The sequence below is a fragment of the Dipodomys spectabilis genome, unplaced genomic scaffold (genome assembly GCF_019054845.1).
Source record: "Dipodomys spectabilis isolate Male_0828 unplaced genomic scaffold, ASM1905484v1 ptg000071l, whole genome shotgun sequence".
NCBI classification, from domain to species: Eukaryota; Metazoa; Chordata; class Mammalia; order Rodentia; family Heteromyidae; genus Dipodomys; species Dipodomys spectabilis.
This window is the reverse complement of record NW_024870748.1, coordinates 2,057,353-2,084,214: the sequence shown is the minus strand read 5'-3', so window position 1 is coordinate 2,084,214 and position 26,862 is coordinate 2,057,353. Positions and strand designations below refer to the sequence as shown.

General features: G+C 43.3%; 1 protein-coding gene and 1 long non-coding RNA gene across 3 annotated transcripts in view; one reads left to right on the top strand and one right to left on the bottom strand.

Moving 5' to 3' along the window:
* The window catches only part of LOC122109926 (X-linked inhibitor of apoptosis), a 43,349-nt gene extending 34,118 nt beyond the window's left edge, over positions 1-9,231 (bottom strand). The window contains exon 1 of one of the 2 annotated variants that reach the window (XM_042682390.1): positions 9,116-9,231. The gene's annotated coding sequence lies outside the window, so the exon portion shown is untranslated. Of the gene's footprint in view, positions 1-8,940; positions 9,000-9,115 lie in introns of those variants that run through there. The other variant, XM_042682392.1, reaches the window with a different exon arrangement.
* Positions 9,030-25,937, top strand: LOC122109927. Its single transcript, XR_006147779.1, has 4 exons — positions 9,030-9,121; positions 10,744-10,745; positions 24,932-25,044; positions 25,919-25,937. It is a non-coding gene; the product is annotated as an uncharacterized LOC122109927 (long non-coding RNA).
* Positions 25,938-26,862: the final 925 nt, after the last annotated feature.

Genomic DNA, 26,862 nt, shown 5'->3' with positions numbered 1-26,862 from the left:
GGAGGCTGAGATCTGAAGATCGTGGTTCAAAGCCAGCCTGGGCAGGAAAGTCCATGAGACTCTTATCTCAAATAAACCACCAGAAAACCCAAAGTGGCACTGTGGCTCAAGTGGTAGAGTGCTAGCCTTGAGCTGAGGGACAGTGCCCAGGCCCAGAGTTCAGGCCCCATGACAGAAAGAAAGAAAGAAAGAAAGAAAGAAAGAAAGAAAGAAAGAAAGAAAGAAAGAAAGAAAGAAAGAAAGAAAGAAAGAAAGAAAGAAAGAAAGAAAGGAAGGAAGGAAGGAAGGAAGGAAGGAAGGAAGGAAGGAAGGAGAAAGAGAGGGAAGGAGAGAAAGAGAGGGAAGAAGGAAGATAGAAAAGTGTTCTGTATGATAGGTGATTATATAAACTAATGTAGTATTAGCGTTTAACATACTTATTGTCTATAAACACCTAATGCTATCTATCCACAACTGAATTTCATTTCTTTAGTTCCATATTATAACTACTATTCAACTACATGTAAATATTGCTCCAAACTACTGAGCATGTTGAAAAAAAACTATAAACTTCCAAAGTTTAAGCACTGGCTTGTCTAAATATACAGTTCACCTTTCCTTTCATGTTACCCTTACAATAAAGAAAATCTGTGAAGTGTACCTTACAATTTCGAATGCCATCATATGTGGTATCTAACTCAACCTACACACTGTATCATAGTTCTTGGATGTAATATGGGGAAATTGTGGTTCTGACAGTTACTCATCAAAGGTCATGTGGCCAATAAACCTAGGCATGGTGGCACATACCTGTAATCCTAGCAATTAGGAGGCTAAGGTAGTAGAGGCTAGCAAGTTGGAGGCAAATCTGAGCTATACAACAAGCTATTTTTTTAAGGGCGGGTTGGGTAATAGTTGTGGCTCATATGAGAAAGCACCAGCCCAGCCATAAGCAAAAAAGCCAAGTGAGGCCCTGAATTCAAGCCCAGCACCAACACACACACACACACACACACACACACACACACACACACACACACACACACACACACACACTCACTCCAAACGAAAACATAAATCCAAGCAATTAAAACCAATATAGAGAAGTTATCAGAATTATTGGTAGAGGGGATTGTCTACTGAGATAGGAGAAAATGTTAAGCTTCCTCTCCTTTTCAGGCTTGAAAAACTAAGCTGAAGCCACAGAAGAAAGGTTAAATCATGGCAAATGTTCAAAAGTCTAGTTTTTTATTTCCTTTCCTTTCCCCCTCCCCCATTTTTTGTGCTGGAGCTGGGACTTGAACTCAGGGCCTGGGCACTGTTTTTAGCTCAAGGCTAGCACACTATCACATAACTCACATCTCCATTTGTAACATTTCATTGGCTATCAGAGTTAAGAGTCTCATGAACTTTCCTGGCTGGATTGGCTTCAAACCATGATCCTCAGGTCTCAGTCTCCTGAGTATAAGATTACAAATGTGAGCCACTGAAGTAAGGAGGTCAGGTCTGGCTGGCACCGTATTAGCCACCTGTTGGACTGCAGGGTCTGGCATTTTGTCTTAATGGTGGAGGAAGAAATCCCTCTCCCTAATCACCTGCCTCTCAGGTAATGGGTGTGCCCAGACCCCTGGAGGCAGGAGCAGGCACTTGACTGATAGGTTACTGAATCTGTCAGTCCAATGCCTGGGAATGGGAATTTCCTGAGCATCTGTCCCCTGTGCCTACCTATTCAGGCCCAGACCAGCCTAGCCACGGGAACACCATGCCACATGTGTCTCCGTGATCGTGTCCTATGTCCTGTCTCCAGGCTGGTCTCCAGTCATCATGGCATCCCATTCAGCTCTCCATTGGAGCTGAATTGGCCTTTTGGTATTGTTTTTGTTATTTCTTTCCTCTTTAGCATGTTTCCTAGCTGTGTTATGTGTATTTGCGTGCTGCAGGCCTTTGTAACAACTGGCGCCCTGCAGCCTGTTAACTGTATAATAAAGACTCCAATATTCTATATTTTAAAATGTGACTTCTGAGATGATTCATCTTACAACACCACCAGCCAGGCTTTTTTTTGCGGGGGGAGAAGGGCAGGGGGGGACCGGTTTCACTATGTAGCCCAGGCTACAACTGACAATGCTTCTTAAGTCACCACAGCTAGATTAAGGCCTGTGTTTTAAAGTCAATAAAATGAATACAGAAGAGAGTATGAAAGTTCAAATCCCATATAACCACTTACAGATACTAAAGAATGTACAATGGCATCATCTCTGCTCAGTTTAAGTAGCCTTAAAAATACCCACCTTAATTCATTGTTTGACTTTTGACCATATGAGTTCAAGCTATTCTCAGTCTGTATAAGCAAACCTCACCTTTCACTATGACTCATATCCTTGGAATTATACTATAAAACCCAGTTGTGATTAAGTGAATCACAAATAGCCTTAACAAAAATGCATACCAGACCCAGGCACAGGTGGCTCATGCCTATAATCCTAGCTACCCAGGAGGCTGAAATCTGAGGATCACAGTTCAAAGCTGTCCAGGCAGGAAACTGTGAGACTCTTATCTCCAATAAAACATCAGAAAACGGGAAGTGGCCTTGTGGCTCAAGAGGTAGAGCACTCACCTTCAGCTGAAGTGCTCAGGGGCAGTGCCCAGGCCCAGAGTTCAAGCCCCATGACCAAAAAAAAAAAAGCATACCAAACCATTATTAAATATCAAAGGGTATTAAATCACATAGCTACAATTACACCATAATTATAAATTAAAGAAATTGTCTAGTCCACTTTGCATCACAACTTGTTCACAATTTCTTGTTCCTTTGAGTTTATTTATTCCAAGTAGATTTGCTTAATACCATATCAAGAGTCTGTGATTTTTTTTGGTCAGTCATGGGGCTTGAAACTCTGGGCCTGGGTGCTGTCCCTCAGCTATTCAGCTCAAAGCTTTGGCTCTACCATTTCGGCCAAAGTGCCACTTCCGGTTTTCTGGTGGTTAACTGGAGATAAGAGTCTCACAGCCTTTCCTATCTAGGTTGACTTTGAACCTCAATCTTCAGATCTCACCTCCTGAGTAGCTAGGATTACAGGTGTGAACCAATGGCCTGGCTCTGTGACTTTTTTGTATAATCAATGAATCTATGTTTAAAACCTCTGGAGACAAGTAGCCCAAAGCTGTACAAATGAAGAGTTTAGCATAGAATAATACACAAGATAAAACTATATATATATATATATTTTTTTTTTTTTTCCTGTCAGTCATGGGGTTTGAACTCTGGGCCAGGGCGCTGTCCCTCAGCTCTTCAGTTCAAGGTTAGTGCTCTACCACTTGAGCTACAGTACCACTTCCAGTTTTCTGGTGGTATATTGGAGATTAGAGTCTCAGGAGGTTCCTGCCCATGCTGGTTTTGAACCATGATCCTCAGATCTCAGCCTCCTGAGTAGCTAGGATTACAGGTGTGAGTCATCAGCGCCCAGCTAAAACTATATTTTGAAAGACATAAGACATAAGAAATAATCAGTATGTAATGCTGAATAAGAGAAAACAATATCCATATAACATGAGCCTAATTCTTTACACAATTCCAAATTTCATCGATTTTCTACAGCAAATACCTCTCACAACTGAAAATACTTAATACACTTTTTGGGTGTTTTGAATTTACCAGAATAAATATATCAAACAATTGTGGGGGAGGGGGGGGGGAGAAAGCCAGTTTTCAGACTAACAGTTCTCAGTTAACTGGGGGAAAAAAGTTAAGACAAAAAGCCCAGGTTCCCTAAAATGCAATCCAAGGTACTTCCCGCTGTACCACATGGTATTTATTAAGTTCAGTATTCATTTATTTTTCAGTTTACTACTACTGCTTCTGTGTCCTAAAATCTCCTCACACAATGACCTTAAATAGTTCTAAAATTATGTGTTATAATACTATGATCAGATTACCCAGTCAGATAAAATTTAAGAATTGACAGCTTATGATAATCTTTCAGCCTCAAAATAACATGGGCATCTCTTTTATCACTGGTATCTTTGTTTTTTTGAGACAGTGTCTCACTTTGTAGACTGGGCTGGCCCAAACACTCACTTTTTTTGGCTTTCTTCTGTGCTGGTCCTGGGGCTTGAACTTAGAGCCTGGGCCATGACACTGAACTTTTTATGTTCAAGGCTGGCACTCTACCACTTAAGCCATAGCTTTACTTCTGGCTTTTTGTTGTACATTTAATCTCTCAGACTTTCCTGTCCAGGCTGGCTTTGAACCACGATCCTCAGATCTCAACCTCCTGAGTAGCTAGGATTACCAGCATGAGCCACAAGTGCCAAGCTGGCCAAAACCCTTGATCCTTCTGCCTTACCCTTCCAGGTTATTAGGATGACAGATATGTATCACCATGCCCAGCAACACATTCACCTCTGCAACCCTACCAGTACCATGCCAAGCACACAGTGGGTGCGTCACAGATTTTGTTGTTTGTTTTTTTTTTTTTGATCCAGTCGTGAGCCTGAACTCTGGGCTTGGGCGCTGTCCCTCAGCTCTTCAGCTCAAGGCTAGCGCTCTATCATTTGAGCTACAGCACCACTTCCGGCTTTTTTTTTCTGCTTATGTGGTGCTGAGGAATGGAACCCAGGGCCTCATGCATGCAAGGCAAGCACTCTACCACTGAGCCACCTTCCCAGCCCCCAGATGTTTATTTTATATACCATACCTTTTTGTAGTTTGTTCCAGACTTTAAAATTTTAAAAATAGCCAGGCGCTGGTGGCTCACGCCTATAATCCTAGCTACTCAGGAGGCGGAGATCTGAGGATTGTAGTTCAAAGCCAGACCGGGCAGGAAAGTCCATGAGGCTCTTATCTCCAATAAACCACTAGAAAAAACTGGAAGCGGTGCTGTGGCTCAAGCGGTAGGGTAGAGCGCTGGCCTTGAGCTAAAGAGTGCGGGGACAACGCCCAAGCCCAGAGTTCAAGCCCCACGGCCGACCAAAAAAAAAAATTTTTTTAAATAGTGAAATCTTACTACTTTGGGATCTCCAGTTACTTAATATAAAGAAAACGATGTTTACAATGAAATGTACGGAAAGTATTTAGGTTAATAAACCATTTCAAGTACTAAACAAATTACTAGTAAAATAATTACAGTATTTCTTGCTCAGTGAAATGGGCTTAACTTTTAGCATTACTTTGTTAGACTACCTGGAAACACTGAATGCATAATTAGCTTACTTACAAACAAAAGAAAGATAACAGAACTCCTAATCACTGGGGACCTTACTAGTATTAACATTTTTTCCAGTGCTAGGAATTCAATCCAGGCCTTGTTCATAACAGGTAAGCACTGTGCTACCGAGCTAAATTCTTAACCCTTTAACCTTTTAAAAATCATTTAAAGCCAGCCTGCTAGAGGCTCATGCCTATAATACTAGCTACTTAGGAGGCTGAGATCTGAGGATCATGGTTGAATGCCAGCGCAGGGAGGAAAGTCCATGAGACTCTTATGCCCAATTAATAACCAAAAAGTGGTAAGAGGAGCTGTGGCTCAAGTGGTAGAGGGCTACCCTTGATCACAAAAGCTCAGGGACAGTGCTCAGGTCCTGAGTTCAAACCTCAACACTGGCACAAAATAAAATTAAAACAATTAAATAAAAAATATTTTAACACCAAGTGCCAATGGCTTACACCTGTAGTCCTAACTACTAAAGACAATGAGATCTTGAGAATCAAAGTTTAAAACCAGTGGGAGCAGAAAAAATAACTAGGTTCCATCTCTAAAAGTAACCAGCAAAAAGCTGGACATCAATGGCTTGCATCTGTAATTCTAGCAACTCAGGAGGCTAAGATCTGAGGATCTGGTTCAAAGCCAATCCAGGCAGAAAAATCCATGATATTCTCATCTCCAGTTAACCACCAAAAAGCCAGAAGTAGAACTGTTTCAAAGTGGTAGAACACTAGCTGAGGGACAACGCCCTTCCCTGAGTTTAAGCCCAAGGAATGGCACATAAAAAAGTAACTAGAGGGGCTTGGAAGGTGGCTCAGCAGTAAAGTGCTTGCCTCGCATGCATGAGGCCGTGGGTTCGGTTCCTCAGCACCACATAAACAGAAAAGGCCGGAAGTGGTGCTGTGGCTCAAGTGGTAGAGCACTAGCCTTGAGCTGAAGAGCTCAGGGACAGCAACCGGGCCTACAGTTCAAGCCCCACGACTGACCCAAAAAAGTAGGAAAAAGGGCTGGAGGTATGGCTCAAGTCATAAGTGCCAGCCTAGCAAGCACTAGGCCCTTAATTCAAATCACAGTACATCCAAGAAAAAATAATTCTTATCTACAAAGATTCTATAATTCATACTTCTTTCACTGACAGATGTTATTTTGCATATATTTTTCTACATTATTCAATAAGCAAGAAACAGCCTATTTTCTAAAAATAGACAGACTACTAACATTTTACCATCTTACATTAATTAAGAACAACAGAATAAATCTCCCGAGGAATATGAGACAAATAATTAAGCCTATTGTCAGGTGAAAGCACAAGTCAGTGATTTATATGTGAATATATGTGCATACCAATGAATCATACTTACTTATGTTGATACATACGTATGTAAGTTCATTTTAAAAGAGATGGCTCACATCTGTAAGGCTGGCTACTCAGGAGGCTGAAATGTGAAGATCTTGATTCAAACTCAGCTTGGGTAGAAAAGTCTGTGAGGCTCATATCTAAAAACCGGAAGTGGAGGCGTGGCTCAAGTGGTAGAGCACTAGCCTTGAGCAGAAAAGCTCAGGGAGTTTCCAGGCCCTGACTGAGTTCAAAGTCTAGAACTGGCACCAACAAATAATGCCAAAATAAATTGTTTTTCATTATAAAACTAATACTTGTTGATGGTTAAAAAAACACACAGCACACCTCATTTGAAATTCAAAGTAAAATGATTTTCATCCACTTGCTCTTCTGTAAGTCTCCGCTAGTATTCTTCCCCATGTATTTTATAAGAAATCATTTGCGCTAATGGAAGGACTACATAGACATATGTCTCTGTGTTTGTGGATATAAATCGTTTTAGCCGCACGCCTGTAATCCTAGCTACTCAGGAGGCTGAGATCTGAGGATCGCGGTTCAAAGCCAGCCCGGGCAGGAAAGTCCGTGAAACTATCTCCAATAAATTGTCAGGAAACCAGAAGTGGTGCTGTAGCTCAAGTGGTAGTGTGCTCGCCTTGAGCTGAAGAGCAGAAGGACAGTGCTCAGGCCCAGAGTTCAAGGCCCATGACCAACCAAAAAATAAAAATAATCCACTTGAACTTTTTCTCCCTCTGTCGGTATGGGGCCTGAACTGTCCGCTTGGGTGCTGTCCCTCAGCTCTTCAGCTCAAGGCTAGCGCTCTACTGCTTGAGCCACAGCACCACGTTTGGCTTCTGCTTATGGGGTGCTGAGGAACCGAACCCAGGGCCTCATGCATGGAAGGCAAACAGTCTACCAGTGAGCCACCTTCCAAGCCCCAGCCATTTGTACTTCTTTTTTTTTTTTTTGTCGGTCATGGGGCTTGAACTCTGGGCCTGGGCGCTGTCCCTCAGCTCTTCAGCTCAAGGCGAGCGCTCTACCACTTGAGCCACAGCGCCACTTCCGGTTTTCTGGTGGTTTATTGGAGATAGGAGTCTCACAGTCTCTCCTGCCGGGGATGGCTTTGAACCTCGATCCTCAGATCTCAGCCTCCTGAGTAGCTAGGATTACAGGCGTGAGCCACCAGCGCCCGGCTTCATTAGTACTTCTTAAATGGCAGAAAGAATACAAGTCAAGCACTAGTTTCCCATGCATGTTCAATACAGAGTAGTACAGTTTTTAGTAATGGTAAACCAAATGCACTTAATATTTTCTGCTTGGAGGCTATATGAAGCAATAGCAGAAGAGTGGTGGCCTGGAGGTCTGAAAGTGGGTTCTCATCTAAGTAATCTGGCAGCCTTAGGCAAGCATTGGAATCCAGAACCTCGGTTTCTGCTTTTAAAACAAAAGGGTTGGTCAAAGATCCTTTCCAATTCTGTAAAATGTTATAATTCTAAGATGGCCGTCTGTAACAGTCTTCTCTTGAACTGGCTAGAACAAATTGTACTGGAACAAAAAGAGAAGAAGCATTTCCACTGTACAATGTTATCAAGAGTAAATTTCGAAGTTATTAACTATCGAGGTTTAGTTGTGACAGAAGTAATGACAATTATGTTTGGATGAAAAGTAGTGGATTATTAAAATCTGAAAGATTTTGTTACAACGGTTTGGCGGGTTGTTTTTGGAGGTGGAGAGCGTATTGCTTAGTTTCAGCAATCACTATTTTCCTCCCTCAACCCACGGCCCCCACAAAATTTAATTGTATTGAGCAGTTAAAATAATGAAAGGGAGCGTCTACTGGAGTTTAGGTGTTACAGATACGCTGGGAAGGCTGACTAGGGCAAGAGAAGGCTGGAAAGAATTACCCACTAATTTCCTCTTCCGGAAGCTCTTTGGCCTCAATTCTTTCTGATTCACTCGCCCTTGCCAGACACACACCATCAGGCACCACACAAGCCACAGGCAGCAGATTGGGGATGGGAGGAGTGGAGAGTCCCCTTTGATCGTATTTTTTAACAAAAGTTCTTTGACTCCATTTACCTTAGTTGTCACAAGGTTTAAGAAGGCAGACCCAAGGGCCTCGAGCCACCCACCCGCCCACCCACGCCTTCCTTGGACAGCCCGAGAACCTCGGCCAAGGGCCCCAGTCCGACTTCCCCCGTCAAAGGCGGGCGCGGCCTTCCCGCCCTCCCCAGCTACGCGGGAACGGAAGTAGAGGGAGGGGTGAAATATGGAGGGGCGGCGGGGAGGGGAAGGGAGGGGGAGGCAGGGAGGGGAATGGAGGGGGAGGCAGGGAGGGGAAGGGAGGGGCAAGGAGGGGAAACGGGGAGGGGTAGGGACGGGAGGAAAAGTGGGGGTAAAGCCTTCAGGAGCCGTACCCACCGCTCCTCGAGCCGGCCCCAACCACCAGTGGCGAGCGGCTCGGGCCCGAGGGGAGGGTCCCGGAGGAGGGGCGGCCCGAGCCCCAATCTCGAAATGTCAACTCCGCTCAGCGGCCGGGTCCTAGCCTAGGAGAAAGAAACGGAGGTCTCTTCGTCTCCCTCACTCGCTTGCTCACCAGCAGGTCCGTGCCCCTGAAAGAAGCCGGTGTCCGGAACGAAGTACCTCCACTTCTGGGCCTCCAAACGACACCGGGCAGCGTCCGTCCTATTCTTAGGCCAGGGCCCGGCCCTGGCCGACTCCTTCCCCCCCACCCCACCGGGAGGTCGGACTCCCGCCTAGCAAAGCCCCTCCTTCTCCCCCCCCCCCCTCCTCTCTCCGCCATTTTCAAACTTACCCTTCGGACCCAGGCGTCCCTAGGTTAGCGCCGCACTCGCTCGGGGCGCAGCCAAGGTCCCGCCACTTCCCGGAGCCGGAAGGGGGTAGCAAGAAAAAAAAATCCTCACCCCCCCCCCCACACCCATGCCCCCCCCCCAGCTCGAAACATTAACCTGACGGAGCGGGCGCACATGCGCAATGGCACCTTTCCAGTCCCCGCCTCCTAGCTCAAGCGATTTCCCCTTCAACCTTAAAGATGATTGTCCCCAAGGCTTTTTGCCTGCTGAACTGGGACTGGGGAGTAGGGATAAAGGTGAACGTAGGGGAAAAAGTAAGAAGGGAATGAGTATGTGACGTTCGTACTAGACCAGGCACTGTGCGACACATGTAAAGTGTTCTTTGTTGTAATTTCGACAACGCTGTAAGGTAGGCACTCTAATGAAACCCATTTTACAGAGGAAACTGAGGTCCAGGCATGCTAATTATCGCAGTATCACTCAGATGATAAAATAAATTACCTTATTACAATCTGTTCAGTCACTTCTTGGCCTTCTGACTAAAATCATGTGTAGGATGTTTCCAAGCGAAGAAAAATGAAAGAAATGACAAATGGACAGATACTAAATAGGATCTGAAACAAAAATGAAAATACAGGAAAGGGAAAGTACATGGCAAAGAAATATAAAGTCTTTGTGCACAAAATGATGGTCATATCCTAGGCTTATTTCAAATGAATTTTTGTTTCAGGACCCTGGACTTACTACACTGACTAGTTAATTTCAAACAGACGATCCTAGGAGTAATTTTCATTATCAAACGATTCTACTCATAATAAAGGGTACTAGAAAATTAAAAGAAAATTTGAATTTTGATTCTTGAGGTTTTGTGACACATTATCCCTTCTGATGATCTGCTCACCTTTACAGCCCTAGGAATTGCATATCTGGCTTGTTGCAATAGTAAGGAACTACTTATCTACTAAATTCTTACAGCAATCTTACTTAGTGTGTAACTCTTTATTCCTAAGTTTTTTAAGATATGGCTTTACTGTGTTGCACAAGCTGCTCTCAAATTTCTTACCCCAAGCCATCCTCTGGCCTCAGTCTCATAAGTAGCTGGAATTGTCATATCCATTTTTAAAATAAGAAAATTAGATGGGGTGCTAGTAACTCACACCTGTAATTCTAGCTACGTGGGAGATTCAAACCTGAGGGTCACGGTTGAAAGTCAGACTAGGCAGGACTAGGCACTTTTATCTCCAATTAACCACCAGAAAGCCAGAAATGGAGCTGTGGATTAAGTGGTAGAGTGCTAGTCTTAAATTAATAAGCTCAGAAACAGCACCCAGGCCTTGAGTTCAATCGCCAGGATAGGCACCAAAAGAAGAGAGGGAAGGGAATGAGAGAGGGAACGAATTGAGGTTTAGAGAAGTTAGAAAACTTGCCCAAATCATCTGCTACTCTCTGGCAGATGGAACAGTGATTCATACCCAGATCTGTATACTCAGAAATCTATGTCTGATCCATTACCCCATACGCTAAGTGACTTCCTCACCCTTGGACTGCTCCCCCCAATCTAGCTCACACAAGTTATCTAAGTTCCATCCTTCAGTGCTGCCTCCCGGATACTAAATAGCTTTAGCTGGATTTTTTTTTTTTTTTGTCCTTCACTTCATGTTCACTTACCTCCAGGGCCCCTAACAGATCTTCCAACAAAGCATAACTAATCACTGTGCTCCTGCCTGGTCTCAGGTTTCCTGTTCCCAATCATTTGTTCAAATGCTCCCTCTGCCTAGGTGAAAAGCCTGCCCTCGGCAAAGCCTTCGCTAATTCCCTTAGCTGAAGATTACCGCTTCATCCTCCAAACCCTTTTGACCCTTGGAATTTGTTATATTACTGTAATAAAATGTACATAATAAAATGTACACTGTAACCATTTTAAGTGGCACTAAGTACAATAGTGGTACCATTCAGTGGCACTAAGTACATTCAGATTGATTGTTGTGTTACCATGAGCACCATCCATCTTTAGGACTTTTTCAGATAACTTCCACTAAAGTTGGTTCTTTGTTGTGAAGCACAGAGTGTTAGACCGTGTAGTATAGCTACTAGTCCTTATTTCTCACTTTTTTTGGGTCACTCATGGGCCTGAACTCTGGGCCTGGGCCCCACAACCAAAGTAAAAGAAAAAAAAATAAGCCCTCACTGATCTGTGATCTCATCATATCTTCACTATTTCTCTTCTATGTTGAACTTCTGTAATTGCTAGACTATAATTGATGTGATTGTACCATTTATAGGCTGGGTCATAAAAATTATTGTGGTTTCTTTTTTTCTGCTCCCCCCCCCCCTCCGGTCATGGGGCCTGAACTCTCATCCTGGGAACTGTCCCTCAGCTCCTCAGTTCAAGGGTAGTGCTCTCTACCACATGAGCCACAGCACCACTTCTGGCTTTTTCGGCTTATGTGGTTCTGAGGAATGAAACCCAGGGCCTCATGCATGCAAGGCAAGCATTCTACCACTGAGCCACCTTCCCAGCCCCCTGTGATTTCTTTTTGTTTGTTTTGGGAGTTTTTTTTTTTTTTTTTTTTTTTGCCAGTCCTAGGGCTTGAACTCAGGGCCTGGACATTGTCGCTGAGCTTCATTTGCTCAAGGCTAGTGTTCTACCACTTGAGCCACAGCACCACTTCCGACTTTTTCTGTTTATGTGGTATTGAGGAATTGAATCCAGAGCTTCATTCATGCTAGGCAAGCACTCCCACTAGGCAACCTTCCCAGCCCCAAGTATTGTGGTTTCTGTCTTGCTCTCTTTTAGATTATTTGCTCTAAGAGAAGCCTGGCATCAAGTTATGAATATTTTGAAACAGAACATAAAGATGCCCAAATGAGCAGAAATTAGATTTTTCACCTCTTCTTGTCTCCCTTTCCTCTAAAAGCCAGCCAGCATAACTTGCCAACCATGTGAATGAGCCACTTCAAAAGAGGATAGACAGCCGGGCGCTGGTGGCTCACGCCTGTAATCCTAGCTACTCAGGAGGCTGAGATCTGAGGATCGCGGTTCAAAGCCAGCCAGGGCAGGAGAGACCTTGAGACTCCTATCTCCAATAAACCACCAGAAAACCGGAAGTGGCGCTGTAGCTCAAGTGGTAGAGCGCTCGCCTTGAGCTGAAGAGCTGAGGGACAGCGCACAGGCCCAGAGTTCAAGCCCCACGACCGACAAAAAAAAAAAAAAAAAAGAGGATAGACATTTCAGGCCTAGATATCAATGTTTGAGACTCAAAGTCAGAACTGTCCAGTCACGCCATCACTCAATTCATATGCATTGTTGTTATGTACACCTATGATTATACGTAAGATAATGAATTCAAGTATTCTGCACAGTCATGATCCCTGCCAACTTTATGTCTTCATCTCCTAATATTCACTCCATTGTTGCTTTAGCTTTCCTACCTCGTATCTTTGTGTTTCCTACTCATTCTGCCTGGAATATGGCCCCCAAAATTAGTATGGCTTGTTCTTCATTGAATTATCCCCTTCTCCAAAAGGACTAGAGTGACCACCATATTTAAAATTATACTCCAAGGCCCAAGAAGTAGTTCAATGCTTGCCAGGAATGTGTGAGAACTTATGTTCTTTGACTAATTTTGCCAAAAAATAAAGTTGGGTTCGCGTGGCTTACATCTATAATCCTAGCTACTCTGGGGGCTAAGATCTGAGGATTGAGGTTCAAAGCTAGGGTAGGCAGGAAAGGCCTTGAGACTCTTACCTCCAATGAAATGCCAAAAAGCCACAAGTAGAAATATGGATCAAATGGTAGAGTGCTAGCCTTCAGCAAAAATTCCAAGTTAGAGCTAGAGGCCCTGAGTTCTTGCACAAAAATTAAAAGATAAAACAAAATACCTCATATTCTCAGCACTCATAGTCTCCCTTTTGTTACTCTCTATTTCCTCATTTCCATGGCACCTGCCACTTTTCTAATAAACTTTACGGTTTTGTTATTAATTTTATTTACCAGGAACCTGTAGAATACATACTCTCCAAGATCATGGGATCTTTTTTTTGTTCACTGGTATCCAAGTACTTAGTATAGTGGCTGACACAGTGTATGTACACAGAAGATACTTGTTGAATGAGTGAATAAGTGTTTCGTGAACATTCTAGACCCTTGTTACATCCTTACTGGGTGAATTGTCAGTTGAGAGAGTTGAACATACCTTAGCTCTGGTATCTAGGTTTTATTTGCATGAAAATACAAAGGCATGAAATTGGAAACAGTATCTGTGAAGAGTTTACCTATACAAGAATATCTAGTTATAATTGCTAGGAGCTGAAGAGAAAGAATTGTGAGTGGTATTAGATTAAACCATATGAAATTGCCAATGTTTCATCGATGCCAAATGTTGCAAGGAGAAATTTAATATGTTTGCACATAATAGGAGAAAGGAAAATTCATGGCCTAAAGACTGAGAGGAAATGAGAACAAGATGGGATCAAGCACAAACAGAGGCATTAACTTTGAATAGAACAAAGGATATAGCCTCAGAGACTGGAGGGTACAAAAAATACAGTTGGGCAGAGGAGAATTTACATGGTAGGCACCACACTTCGGTGGCAACTGTGTTCTGTGGGGGAAAATGTCAAGAATACTTTCCTGCTGGGAGGAACAACACAACTTTAGCATTAGAACCTTTTTGTTTTGCAAAAATGATCGCAAGGAAAAAAAATGATCGCAAGGTAAAGACCAAATAAATATGATAGAAAGTAGAGCCACTGTGAATGAGGAGGTGTGTGTAGAGTGAGCTCCAGTTATCTGTCTGATGTGCCTTCTGTAGGAAAGGTGCATGCCTGAAGAAAACAGCTCCTGATTGCCAGAGAACTGCCTTTGTGAAATTCATTCATGGCAACAATTTTCTACAAGCAGCATCAGATTTTCAGTCTCCTGGCTTTGGCTCTGATGTCATAATCACTAACCTCTTACCCTTCTCTGCCAGAAAGATTGCAACTGTAATTTCCTGTCTTTGTGCAATCATAAAATGTCTGCCTTTATCTTGTTCTGGAAAAACTAGCATCTCCAGCTAGCCCTTGCTTTCCTTTCTGTACTTTTATCTTCCAGGGACTTGGTCATATGGAAGAGACCTATTACTTGTTTACAATGGAAGAAGAGCACACCCTTAGCTCACAGTAATAGGACATTCTACCTGGATTTTCTGTATACTAATCTAGTCCTATGGTGACACACAACTGACTCATTGCTTAAAAAGCTAAATCTGGCTAGGAATATGGCATAGTGGTGCTTGCCTAGAGTGCTTGCCTAGCATGCATGAAGTCTTGGGTTTGATTCCTCAGTTCCACATAAACAGAAAAAGCCAGAAGTGGTGCTGTGGCACAGGTGGTAGAGTGCTAGCCTTAAGCAAAAAGAAGCTCAGGGACAGAGCCCAGGCCCTGAGTTCAAGCCCAGGACTGGAAAAAAAAAGCTAGCAATGCAACCACAATATCAAGTGAGTTGTCACAATGCATGCAGCATACACAGGAAAGGAAAGCTAGTAGAGTTGAGATCTAGGAGAATGGGTAGCCTGTGGAAGGGGTCAGTGTAGGTGGGAGTGGAATTTGTATTTAGAGAAAAAAAATGATGAGTCAGAAGCCAAAAACCTGAGTGAAATGGAAGGTGTGTCCTGAATCCAGATAATAATAGTGTTTACTGAATGTTTATTGTCTTAAGTGATTGGCACATCTTATCTGTTATAATCCCCTCCATAACCCTGTGACCTAAGTGTTCTTTTTATTCTTGTTCTTAGTCAGACTCTAGGTTGGATAACTGACACGTTGTAGCTACTCAAGGGTTCAGATACTCCTCCAAAATTCTCTACAATGACATCTCACTTGGTAGAAACAAGCAGTGTTCTAAAGGCAGAGCCCAGAGAAGGATTATGCGACCCACATCAGCACTGGCCTCACCTAAGACCTTAGGCTCTTTTTGCAGTGCTGAGAGCAGAACCCAGGACCTCATGAACACTAACTAGACCTGTGCTCTAACACTGAGCCTCGGTGTCAGGCCCAGCAATCTTAAGTCTTGAAGAACCACCAAGAGTAAGCTACACAATGTAGTGAGAAAAGCATTCGAAGCCAAGAAGTCAGAAAGCACTAATGCATAGAAGTAGGACAAAATATGCTAGCATGAACTGAATGTTCATTACTTTCTCACTATGTTAACTGTGTGACATTGTGACAAAGCCTCTCTTCTTTAAACCAGTCAGTCTCCTCTTGAGTCTTGTTTTCTGAGTAGATTTGACATTAAGCTCTGTCCTAGATACATTTAGTCCAGTTTCAGCATGAACTTTTTGGAATTTGTTTTGTAAACTCCATCTCCTCCATCTGATCACCCATATCTGACCAAATTCCTCATCCACTACTCATCACTTTGGCCTGCCTCCAGCAAGAATTCCCCCAAGCTTTGATATTTCCTCCTAGTAATTTTCCATCCACCAACCCTTACCCTTTTCCTTGGCTATACATTCTCACTTTTCTTTTTTAATATAATTGAATTGTTAGTATTACGGTGTTGTACAGAGAGGTTAACTATTTTGTAAGTCAGGTCATTCCCAGTTTTCCAGGCTGTATGTGGAGTTGAGCTCAATTTTCTCTTCTACTGCAAAACCCCACTAGAGTGCTCTTGGTACCTACTGTGATAGTCCTGAATAAGACCATTCCTTGGGGCTGGGAAGGTGGCTCAGTGGTAGAGCGCTTGCCTTGCATGCTCAAGGCCCTGGGTTCGATTCCTCAGCACCACATAAGCAAAAAGAAAAAAACCGGAAGTGGCGCTGTGGCTCAAGTGGTAGAGCGCTAGCCTTGAGCTGAAGAGCTGAGGGAGAGCTGAGGGACAGTGCCCAGACCCCACGACCGGACCAAAAAAAAAAAGACCATTCCTTATCAAGTATCAATTAAAATTTTTACCTAGGGTTGGGAATGTGGCTTAGTGGTAGAAGGCTTGCCTAGCATGCATGAAGCCTTGGGTTCGATTCCTCATTACCACATAAACAGAAAAATCCAGAAGTGGCACTGTGGCTTAAATGGTAGAGTGCTAGCTTTGAGCAAAAGAAGCTCAGGCACCGTGCCCAGGCCCTGAGTTCAAGCCCAAGAACTGACAAAAAAAGTTACCCATACATGATCATATTTGTCCCTCATATCAACCTATGAAGAAGACAAACTATACCATGTTTCAGATGACAATAATGAGGAGCAGACAGGTCTCAAAAGTAGTAAGTAAGCCGGGTGCTGGTGGCTCATGCCTATAGTCCTAGCTACTCAGGAGGCTGAGATCTGAGGATCACGGTTCAAAGCCAACCCAGGCAGGAAACTCTGTGAGACTCTTATCTCCAATAAACCACTAGAAAACCAGAGGTGGAACTGTGGCTCAAGCGGTAGAGTGCTCGCCTTGAGCTGAAGAGCGCAGGGACAGTACCAAGTCCAGAGTTCAAGCCCATGACCAAAAAAAAAAAAAAGTAGCAAGTAATGGAGGTGGGGATGAATGGTCAATTGGGAGAGTTGGAAAGAGTCTAAGACAAAGAAATTCTTTTGTCTTCATCCATTTGGACTTCCGTGGCTGCAAGGCTTAAATAGCAAAAGTTAATTTTGTCTCAGCTCTGAGGGCTGAAAGTCTGAGATCAATGTGTGGACAGGTCAGTTTCTTCTGAGGCCTCACTCCTTGGCTTGAACACGGCTGCCTTGTTTCTGTGTCTTCACAGTCTTTGTGTATGCCATTCCTGATGTCTTGTTTTATATTCTATTCTCCTATTATTATAATAGCACCAGTCAGATTGTTTCAGGATCCATGCAGATAGCCTCGTTTTACCTTAAATTCCTATTCTGAAGCCTAGTCTCCAAATGCAGTCACATTCTAAGATACCAGTGGTTAGAGCTTCAATGTGTAAATTTTGGAGGACATAACTCAGTCCATGACATTTGGCATGGATATTTAAAGGATTTGACCTTTATCCTCTAGGCCAGTGGTTCTTAAATCTACTGGTAAATCAGAACCACCTGAAGATCTTTATGGAAAGTACTGATTTCCTGGATGTTCAATCCCATGATTCAGATTCAACCCATTGGACTATGATTTAGGAAAATACATAGCTCCCCCACCTAGCTGATTCTGTTACAGACAGACTTGAGAACCACTTATAGAGGCAAGAGAGGCATCCAGAGAATTTTGCTTGGTTTTGACATAATCCAGGCTGGCTTAAATTTTAGAACCCCTCCCCCCGTCTCTACCTCCCAAGTGATGGGATTTACAGGGGTGGACACCAAAAGACTTTTAGGTTGAGTAGTAAACAAATTGTAATGAAATTCAGCAAACTAATTCTAAAAAATTCCAATGAAGGACTGAGAGCCCAGAACAGTCTTGAAGAGGAATAAAGACAGAGAGACTTGCTGGACACCAGTGGCTCACGCCTGTAATCCTAGCTACTCAGGAGGCTGAGATCTGAGGATCACAGTTCAAAGCTTGCCCCGGCAGGAAACTCTGTGAGAGACTCTTTTTTTTTTTTGGGGGGGGGGTCCGGTTGTGGGGCCTGAACTCTGGGCCTGCGCGCTGCTCCTCAGCTCTTCAGCTCAAGGCTAGTGCTCTACCACTTGAGCCACAGCGCCAATTCCGGCTTTTTTTCTTTTATGCTTATGTGGGGCTGAGGAATCCAACCCAGGGCCTCAGGCATGCAAGGCAAGTGCTCTACCACTGAGCCACCTTCCCAGCCCCTGTGAGAGACTCTTATCTCCAATAAACCACTAGAAAACTGGAAGTGGTGCTGTGGCTCAAGTGGTAGAGCACTAGCCTTGAGCTGAAGAGCTCAGGGACAGTGCCCAGACCCAGAGTTCAAGCCCTGTGACTGACAAAAAAATAGAGATTGAAGATAGGAAAATTATTACAAAAGTTGAATGCTGGAGGCATGGCCTCAAGGGCTTGCATTCAAATCTCAAGACTTCCCTCCCCAGTCACAAAAAAGAAAAAAATCCTGGATGCAGGGATTTAGATAGAGCTTTTATGTAGGCCAACAGCACCAACTGGTGTTACAAACACAAAGGCCCATCTCAAATATTTCTGATTCTATATGGAAGCATGATAAATGATATAGGAGACATTACAAATTAGTGAGAAGAAAATGGGTCAATCCAGACATTATACTATCTCATCAGCACTACATTATCTAGGATAAATCAAATTGTGGGCCAAAAACCAAGCCTCAACAAATGTTTTCAAAATTGCAGCCATATCAGGCATCTTTTCTGACCACACTACAACAAAACTAGAATTAAATAACAAGAAAAATATCAAAAACTATGCTAGTGCATAGAAATTAAACAAGTTTTGATCAAGCAGTGGATCAGGAAAGAAATTAAGTAAGAAGGAAATTTTTTTAACTATGTCAAACATTGAATTATTTTGTCATTGTACATTTTATTGTTGTGTGGATATTATGTTCCTGTTTTACCTTTAAAAATTATTTTCAGGGTCTAGGAAGGTGGCTCAGTGGTAGAGTGCTTGCCTCGGATGCATGAGGCCCTGGATTCGATTCTCAGCACCACATAAGCTGAAAAAGCAGGAAGTGGCGCTGTGGCTCTAATGGTAGAGCACTAATCTTGAGCTGAATTGCTGAGGGACAGCACCAAGGCCCAGAGTTCAGGCCCCACCACTGACAAAAAAAAATTATTTTCAGGGGCTTGGAATGTGGTTTAGTGGTAGAGTGCTAGCCTTAAGCAAAAAGAAACTCAGGGACAGTGCCCAGGCCCTGAGTTCAAGCCCCAGGATGGGCAAAAAATATTTTCATTGACCCATAATATGTGTATATATTTCTGAGGCACATGAGATGTTTTGATTCATATATCTATTAGATAAGGTTTAATTCAGGAGTGGGTCAGGTGGGGGGAGTCTCAAAAGAAATGAAAATAGAAGCTGGGCTCTGGTGACTCACATCTATAATCCTATTTACTCAGGAGACTGAAATTTGAGATCCTTGGTTTGAAGCCACCCCAGGCAGAAAAGTCGTAGAGACTCTTATCTCCAATTAACCACTAGAAAACCAGAAGTGACCCTATGGCTCAGAGTGGTAGAGGGTTAGCCTTGAGCAAGAAAAACTCAGGGACAGCTCCCAGCCGCTAAGTTCAAACCTTACAACTGACAAAAAAAAAAAAGAAAGATAGAAAGAAAGGAAAGGAAAGACATAACACCAATGGAATATAGTAAGATGTTAGCAATTAGTCATGTAAGCAATTAGTGCTTACATCAAAAGTGCAAAGGTGAGGCTGGGAAAGTGGCTCAGTGGTAGAGCGCTTGCCCTACATGCATGAGGCCCTGGGTTTGATTCCTCAGCACCACATAAACAAAAGGAAAAAAAAGCCGGAAGTGGCACAGTGGCTCAAGTGGTAGAGTGCTAGCCTTGAGCTGAAGAGCTGAGGGACAATGCCCAGGCCCAGAGTTCAGGCCCATGACCAGACCCCCCCCCAAAAAAAAAATTGCAAAAGTGGCCAGGCGTCTGTGGCTCATGCCTGTAATCCTAGCTACTTAGGAGGCTGAGATCTGAGGATCGTGGTTCAAAGCCAGCCCATGCAGGAAAGTCCGTGAGACTCTTATCTTCAATAAACCACCATAAAACCAGAAGTGGCACTGTGGCTCAAGTGGTAGAGCCCTAGCCTTGAGCTGAAGAGCTGAGGGACAGCGCCCCGGCCCAGAGTTCAGGCCCAGAGTTCAGGCCCCACGACCAACAACCACAACAAAAAATGCAAAGATGCTAGGCGCCAGTGGCTCACACCTGTTATCCTACCTTCTCAGGAGGCTGAGATCTGAGAATTACAATTCAGAACCATCCTTGGCAGAAAAGTCCATGAGAGTTTTATCTTTAATTAACCAGCAAGAAGTGGAGCTGTGGCTCAAGTGGTAGCGCACCAGCCTTGAGCAGATAAAGCAAAGCAACAACATAAGGCTTTGTGTCCAAGCACTAGTACTAGCACAAAACAAAAAGAAACTATCAAATGAAACTGGTGTTGTTTTCAAATGTCAGACTTGGTTTTCAATTCAATTTCGAATAAAAAAGTGAGCCGGGTGCTGGTGGCTCACACCTGTAATCCTAACTACTCAGGAGGCTGAGATCTGAGGATTGTGGTTCAAAGCCAGCCTGGGCAGGAAGTCCATGAGACTCTTATCTCCAATTAACTACCAGAAAACCAGAAGTGATACAGTGGCTTAAATGGTAGAGGACTCACCTTGAGCTGAAGAGCAACAGGGTCAGTGCCCAAGCCCAGAGTTCAAGCACCACAACGGACAAAAAAAAAGTGTTAATGCATTCTTCATAACAACTATGTCACTTCTGAATCCTAAATGAGGTACTAAGTCTTACAGTGAAATTGTGGTCTGGATGAAAAACGGCACTGCCATCTTCCGTATGTCTTACTAAAATCCTCTTTGCTTGAAGAGAGACAGAGACCCAAGACTTTGCTTCCTCACTAGTACTGTGGTGTTCCCAACACATGATATTAGAAAAATCTGTGTGTGTGTGTGTGTGTGTGTGTGTGTGTGTGTGTGTATGTGAGTACTAGGGCTTGAACATAGGGCCTGGGTGCTGTCCCTGAGCTTTTTTTCACTGAAGGCTAGCCCTCTACCACTCTGAGCCACAGCTCCACTTTAGGTATTTTATTTATTTATTATTATTATTATTTTTTTTGTCGGTCATGGGGCTTGAACTCTGGGCCTGAGGGCTGTCCCTCAGCTCAAGGCTCACGGCTAGTGCTCTACCACTTGAGCTACAGCGCCACTTCTGGTTTTCTGGTGGTTTATTGGAGATAAGAATTTCATGGACTTTCCTGCCTGGGCTGGCTTTGAACTGAGATCCTCAGATCTCAGCCTCCTGAGTAGCTAGGATTACAGGTGTGAGCCACCAGCGCCTGGCTTTAGGTATTTTTAGTGGTTAATTGAAGACAACATTCTTATCTGGACTGCCTTCAAATCACGAGTGTCAGATCTCAGTTTCCTGCATAGCTAGAATTACAGTCATGAATCATCAACGCCTGGCTCATCTACACTTTTTGATTTCAAAGCATGTTAAGTTGCAAGAGAAGCACATGCCCTTTCCCAGTCACATTTGCTTTACAGCCCTATGGATTGGTGTGCATTTTTCTGAACCATTTGTGAGTAAATTGCACTTAACCTCTAAATACTAGAGCACATATTTCCCAGAGCAAAGGCATTCTTCTGCATAACCACAATGCAATGATCATACTCAAGATAGTTTAATGTGGTTTGTTATGTTGCCATCACCTAATTTACGGTCTCAATTCAAATTTCTCCAATTATTGTAATAATATCCTTAAAAGTATTTGAAGCTCCATTCAGAATCTATTCAAGTGTTACACATTGCGTTTACTTCTCATTTCATTTAGCTCCTAATTTCAAGTTTCACAGCATTTGGCGCATGTGTGTGTGTGTGTGTGTGTGTGTGTGTATCCTCATACCTTTTATGACATTGATTTTGGGGGGGGGGGATTCCGGTCATGGGGCCTGAACTCTGGCCTGGTTGCTGTCCCTCAGCTCTTCAGCTCAAGGCTAGCACTCTACCACTTGAGCCACAGTGCCACTTCCGGCTTTTTTCTTTTTTGCTTATGTGGTGCTGAGGAATCGAACCCAGGGCATCATGCATGCAAGGCAAGCGCTCTACCACTGAGCCACCTTCCCAGCCCCATGACATTGATTTTTTTTAATTGTGAAAAATACCATACAGAGGGGTTTCAATTACTTGAGCAAGGTAATGAGTACATTTCTTTCAAGCATTGTTGCCTCCTCCTTTGTTTCCCCTTCCCATCCCTTCCCATCTCTCCCTGCCCCCCATGACATTGAATTTTTTGAAGCATCTAAGCAATGTATATTTGGACTTAAATTGTTTTGTTTTTGTTTTTTAGACAGTCTCATTTTGTAAGCCAGGCTGGTCTCAAACTTGAGATCCTCCTGCTTCAGCTTGCTGAGTGCTGAAATTACAGGTTTGTACCACTATGTAGAGTGCACTATTTAAATTTAAAAAAAAAACAGTTTTAGGGCTGGGAAGGTGGCTCAGTGGTAGAGCGCTTGCCTTGCATGCCCTGGGTTCGATTCCTCAGCACCACATAAGCAAAAAGAAAAAAGCCGGAAGTGGCGCTGTGGCTCAAGTGGTAGAGTGCTAGCCTTGAGCTGAAGAGCTGAGGGACAGCGCCCAGGCCCAGAGTTCAGGCCCCATGACCGGACCAAAAAAAAAAAAAAAAAAGAAACAAAAAAAAAAAAAACAGTTTTAGGTTTAGAGGCAAACTGTAAAGACACTAGTCTCTAAGATTACACAGTTTGGGAGGAAATCACAAAAGCAAAGTGTCATTTTTATCACACTTTATCATGCTTATCAACATTAGTTATCACTGGAAATGTTAACCTTGACTTAATTCTCACCCTCCCTCTTTCTTTTTTGTCTGTTGTGGGGCTTGAACTCAGGCCTGGACACTGTTCTTGAGTCTCTTTGTGCTCAAGGCTAGTGCTCTACCACTTGAGCCACAGTGCCACTTCCAATTTTTGAGCAGGGGTGGGTGAGTGTTAATTGAAGATAAGAGTCTTACAAGCCTGGCACCGGTGGCTCTTGCCTATAAATCCTAGCTACTCAGGAGGCTGAGAGCTGAGATCTGAGGATTGCCAGCCCATGCAAGAAAGTCTCTGTCAGACACTTATCTCCAATAAACCACCAAAAAAAAACTGGAAGTGGTGCTGTGGCTCAACTGGTAGAACGCTCACCTTGAGTTGAAGAGCAGAGGGACAGAGCTCAGGCCCAGAGATCAAGCTCCACAACCAAACCCTCAAAAAAAAAAAAAAACTCTCACAGACTTTTCTCCCTGTGCTGGCTTTGAACCCTAGTCCTCAAATCTCAGCCTCCTGAGTAGCTAGGATTACAGGGGTGAGCCACTAGCACCTGGCTCCTTATATACAGTTTGTTGTACCTTTAGTATAACAGACATGACTTATTTCCAAAGGTACTTGCTTAGGTTAGTGCCACTCCCCTACTCTGTTCAGTGTGGATGAGTCTTACATGAGCATTACAGTTAGATTATCACAGATTGCATGTATTCCATCCTAGGGCTCCCTGCATTTCCTAAAGATTTTTTTCTTCCTGGTTTACATACATGGAAGTTCATTCTTCATGCTGTAAGGTTGTATCAATTTGGGCTGAGGATGTAGCTCCATGGTGCAGTGCTTGTATAATATGTACCTGACTTCTATCATCAAAGCTGCAAGTTTTTTATTTATAAATAAAATATTTTTAAAAGAAGCCTGGTGTGGTGAAATCCACCTGTTATTAATTTAGGAAGCTGAATAGTCATGGGTTTGAGGCCAGTCTGGGCTTATCTAGTAAGACCCTATCTCAAACAAAAGGGAATGGAAGGGAAAAAGCCACATTATGATATTTGCTCTGTCTCTAAAGATTTATCTTTTCACATATGCTTTACAAATGCACTTTTACAGGATACCACTTTTTCAGACTGGCTTCTTCAATGTGATGGTGAGATGGTGACTCATGCTTGTAATCCTACTCACTCGAGGCTGAGATCTAAGGATCAAAGTTCAAAGCCAGCCCAAGCAGAAAATTCTGCCACGTTGGCGTGCAAGAATCATAACTCAAGCCCCAGTACTGGCCTGTGTGTGTGTGTGTGTGTGTGTGTGTGTGTGTGTGTGCGCACGTGCACACACAAAGATTCTTTCTAGAATTGTGTACTTAAGTTTCCTCATTTTTTTTCATGTTTTACAGTTTCTAGAGAGAGGTAAGAGACTCACAACAGTCAACATTATATTGAAGAACGAAGTTGAAGACTGATGCTACTTGACTATCATCAAGGTACAGTAATTGAGGCAGTGTAGTATTATCACAGGAATAAACACAAACAGATTTAATAAAAGCTTGGTGTGTGTTGAATTGAAACCCATTTGTACAATTACTTAAGGATAATAAAAAAATAAAAATTTAAAAAAGAAACCTGTTATGGTGACAACCACTTGTAATTGTAGGACTTAGGAAGCTGAAAGAAGATAGTCATGAGTTTAAGGCCAGTCTGGATTTATATAGTGAGATTCTATCTCAAAGAAAGAAAATACGTCTGAGCAGGGCACTAGCAGCTCATTCCTGTATTCTTAGCTACTCAGGAAGCTGAGATCTGATGATCACAGTCCAAAGCTAGCACAGACAAGAAAGTCCATGAGACTCTTATGTCCAGTTAACCAACAACAGAGCTGAAAGTGAAGCTGTGGCCCAGGTGGTAGAGTGCTAACCTTGAGCACAAAAGCTCAGGGACAGTGCCCCAAATTGTGATTTCAAGTCCCAGGACCTTCATACAAAAAATTGTAAACATATGTCTTCATAAGCATATCACAAAATGAAACAAAGATCTAACACCAAAACATGACACAATGAAAGTTTTGGACAACAGCAGAGAAAATGTAGATGACTTTTGGGTAGGCTGCTAGCTTTTAGATGCAAAAGCATGATCCATGAACAAAAAAGAATTGATAAACCAAATTTCATTAAAATTAAAAAAAAACTTCAGCTTTAATTATATGTCAACATAATGAGAAGATAAGCCATATACTGGGAGAAAATATTTGCAAAAGCCTTGGTTGAATGGACAGACTCTCTTAATGGATTTGGCAATAACCTGAATAGAACATGCTTTGGAAGAAACACAAGTTCTGATTTTCTTGTTGGTCGTGGGGCTTGTTTGTTTTTGTTTTTTTTTCTGGGTCCGGTCGTGGGGCCTGAACTCTGGGCCTGGGCGTTGTCTCTCAGCTCTTCAGCTCAAGGCTAGCGCTCTAGCGCTTGAGCCACATCGCCACTTCCGGCTTTTTTCTTTTTGCTTATATGGTGCTGAGAAATCGAACCCAGGGCCTCAGGCATGCAAGGCAAGCGCTCTACCACTGAGCCACCTTCCCAGCCCCGGTTGTGGGGCATGAATTCTGGGCCTAGGTGTTATCCATGAGCTCTTCAGCTCAAGGTGAGTGCTCTACCAGTTGAACCACAGTGCCATTTCCGTTTTTCTGGTGGTTTATTGGAGATAAGTGTCTCAGGGAAGCCGGGTGCTGGTGGCTCAGCCTGTAATCCTAGCTACTCAGGAGGCTGAGATTTGAGGATCGCGGTTCAAAACCAGCCTGGCATAAAAGTCCGTGAGACTCTAGAGCACTAGCCTTGAGCTGAAGAGCTCAGGGACTGCGTCCAGGCCCAGAGTTCAAGCCCCACGATGGACAAAAAATAAAAAGTCTCAGGGCTGGGAAGGTGCTCAGTGGTAGAGTGCTTGCCTTGCATGCATGAGGCCCTGGGTTCCATTCCTCAGCACCACATAAGCAGAAAAAAAAAAGCTGGAAGTGGCCCTGTGGCTCAAGTGGTAGAGTGCTAGCCTTGAGCTGAAGAGCTGAGGGACAGCGCCCAGGCCCAGAGTTCAGACCTATTACCGGACCCAAAAAGAATAATCTCATGGACTTTCCTGCCCAGGCTGGCTTTGAACTGCGATCCTCAGATCTCAGCCTCCTGAGTAGCTAGGGGTGAGTCACGGGTGCCCAGCACAAGTTCTGATTTTTATGGTATGGTAAGTGGCTATTGGTTCTTAGAATTTTTTTCTTTTGTTGGTCCAGAGACTTGAATTTAAAGTCTGGGCACTCTCTCTGGGCTATTTTGCTCAAGGTCAGTGCTCTACCACTTTGAGCCACAGCACCGGTTCTGGTTTTCTGGTGGTTAATTGGATATAAGAGTCTCACTGACTTTCCTGCCAGAACTGGCTTTGAAAGAGTCCTCAGATCTTAGCCTCCTGAGTAGCTAGGATTACAGGTGAGAGCCACCAACACCCAGCTAGTTCTTCAAATTTTTATGGTGTCCTGGAAATCAATCCACTCCATTTTTCCACATTCTGCTAAGAGAAAGGAAGAAATTGTTTACAAATTTAGCTGTATCATTCATTAAAATACATTTTAATTTTTATTACATTGCTATTTCTATATGTAGCTTCAGTTTTCTCAATTATTCTGTCTGGTGTTCTTTAGAAATTTGGGGATGGGGATATGTAGCTCAGTGGTATAATGTGTGTTTCTCATGCATGTATGGCCCTGGGCTCAATGCCTAGCACAGGCGCACACAAAAATCTTGAGTAAGGATCTTTTCTGTATGAAGGAAGTCTTTTTCTGTGTGAAGGAAAGAGCTCTTAACTGGTGGTTGGACCCAACTAACAGTTGTAGCCAGGTTTCTGCCCAGAAAGAGTAGCCTAAATCAACAGTTGTGCTTAGGAATGAGGGCTAAACAAGGCCTATTCCTGTTTGGGTACGCCACATATTACAAGACATTAGGAAAACTTAACACTAACATTCCAAAAGTCAATAACCCACAGGAAACCTTTGGACTCTTTAAAAAAAGACCTTATTGGAAGTCTGAAAAAAAAGTATGCCAACGATCAAAAATACTAGGCACTTGAGAAATAAATATACAGCTTGGTTAACTGGCAAAAATCAAAGGGGTTATTG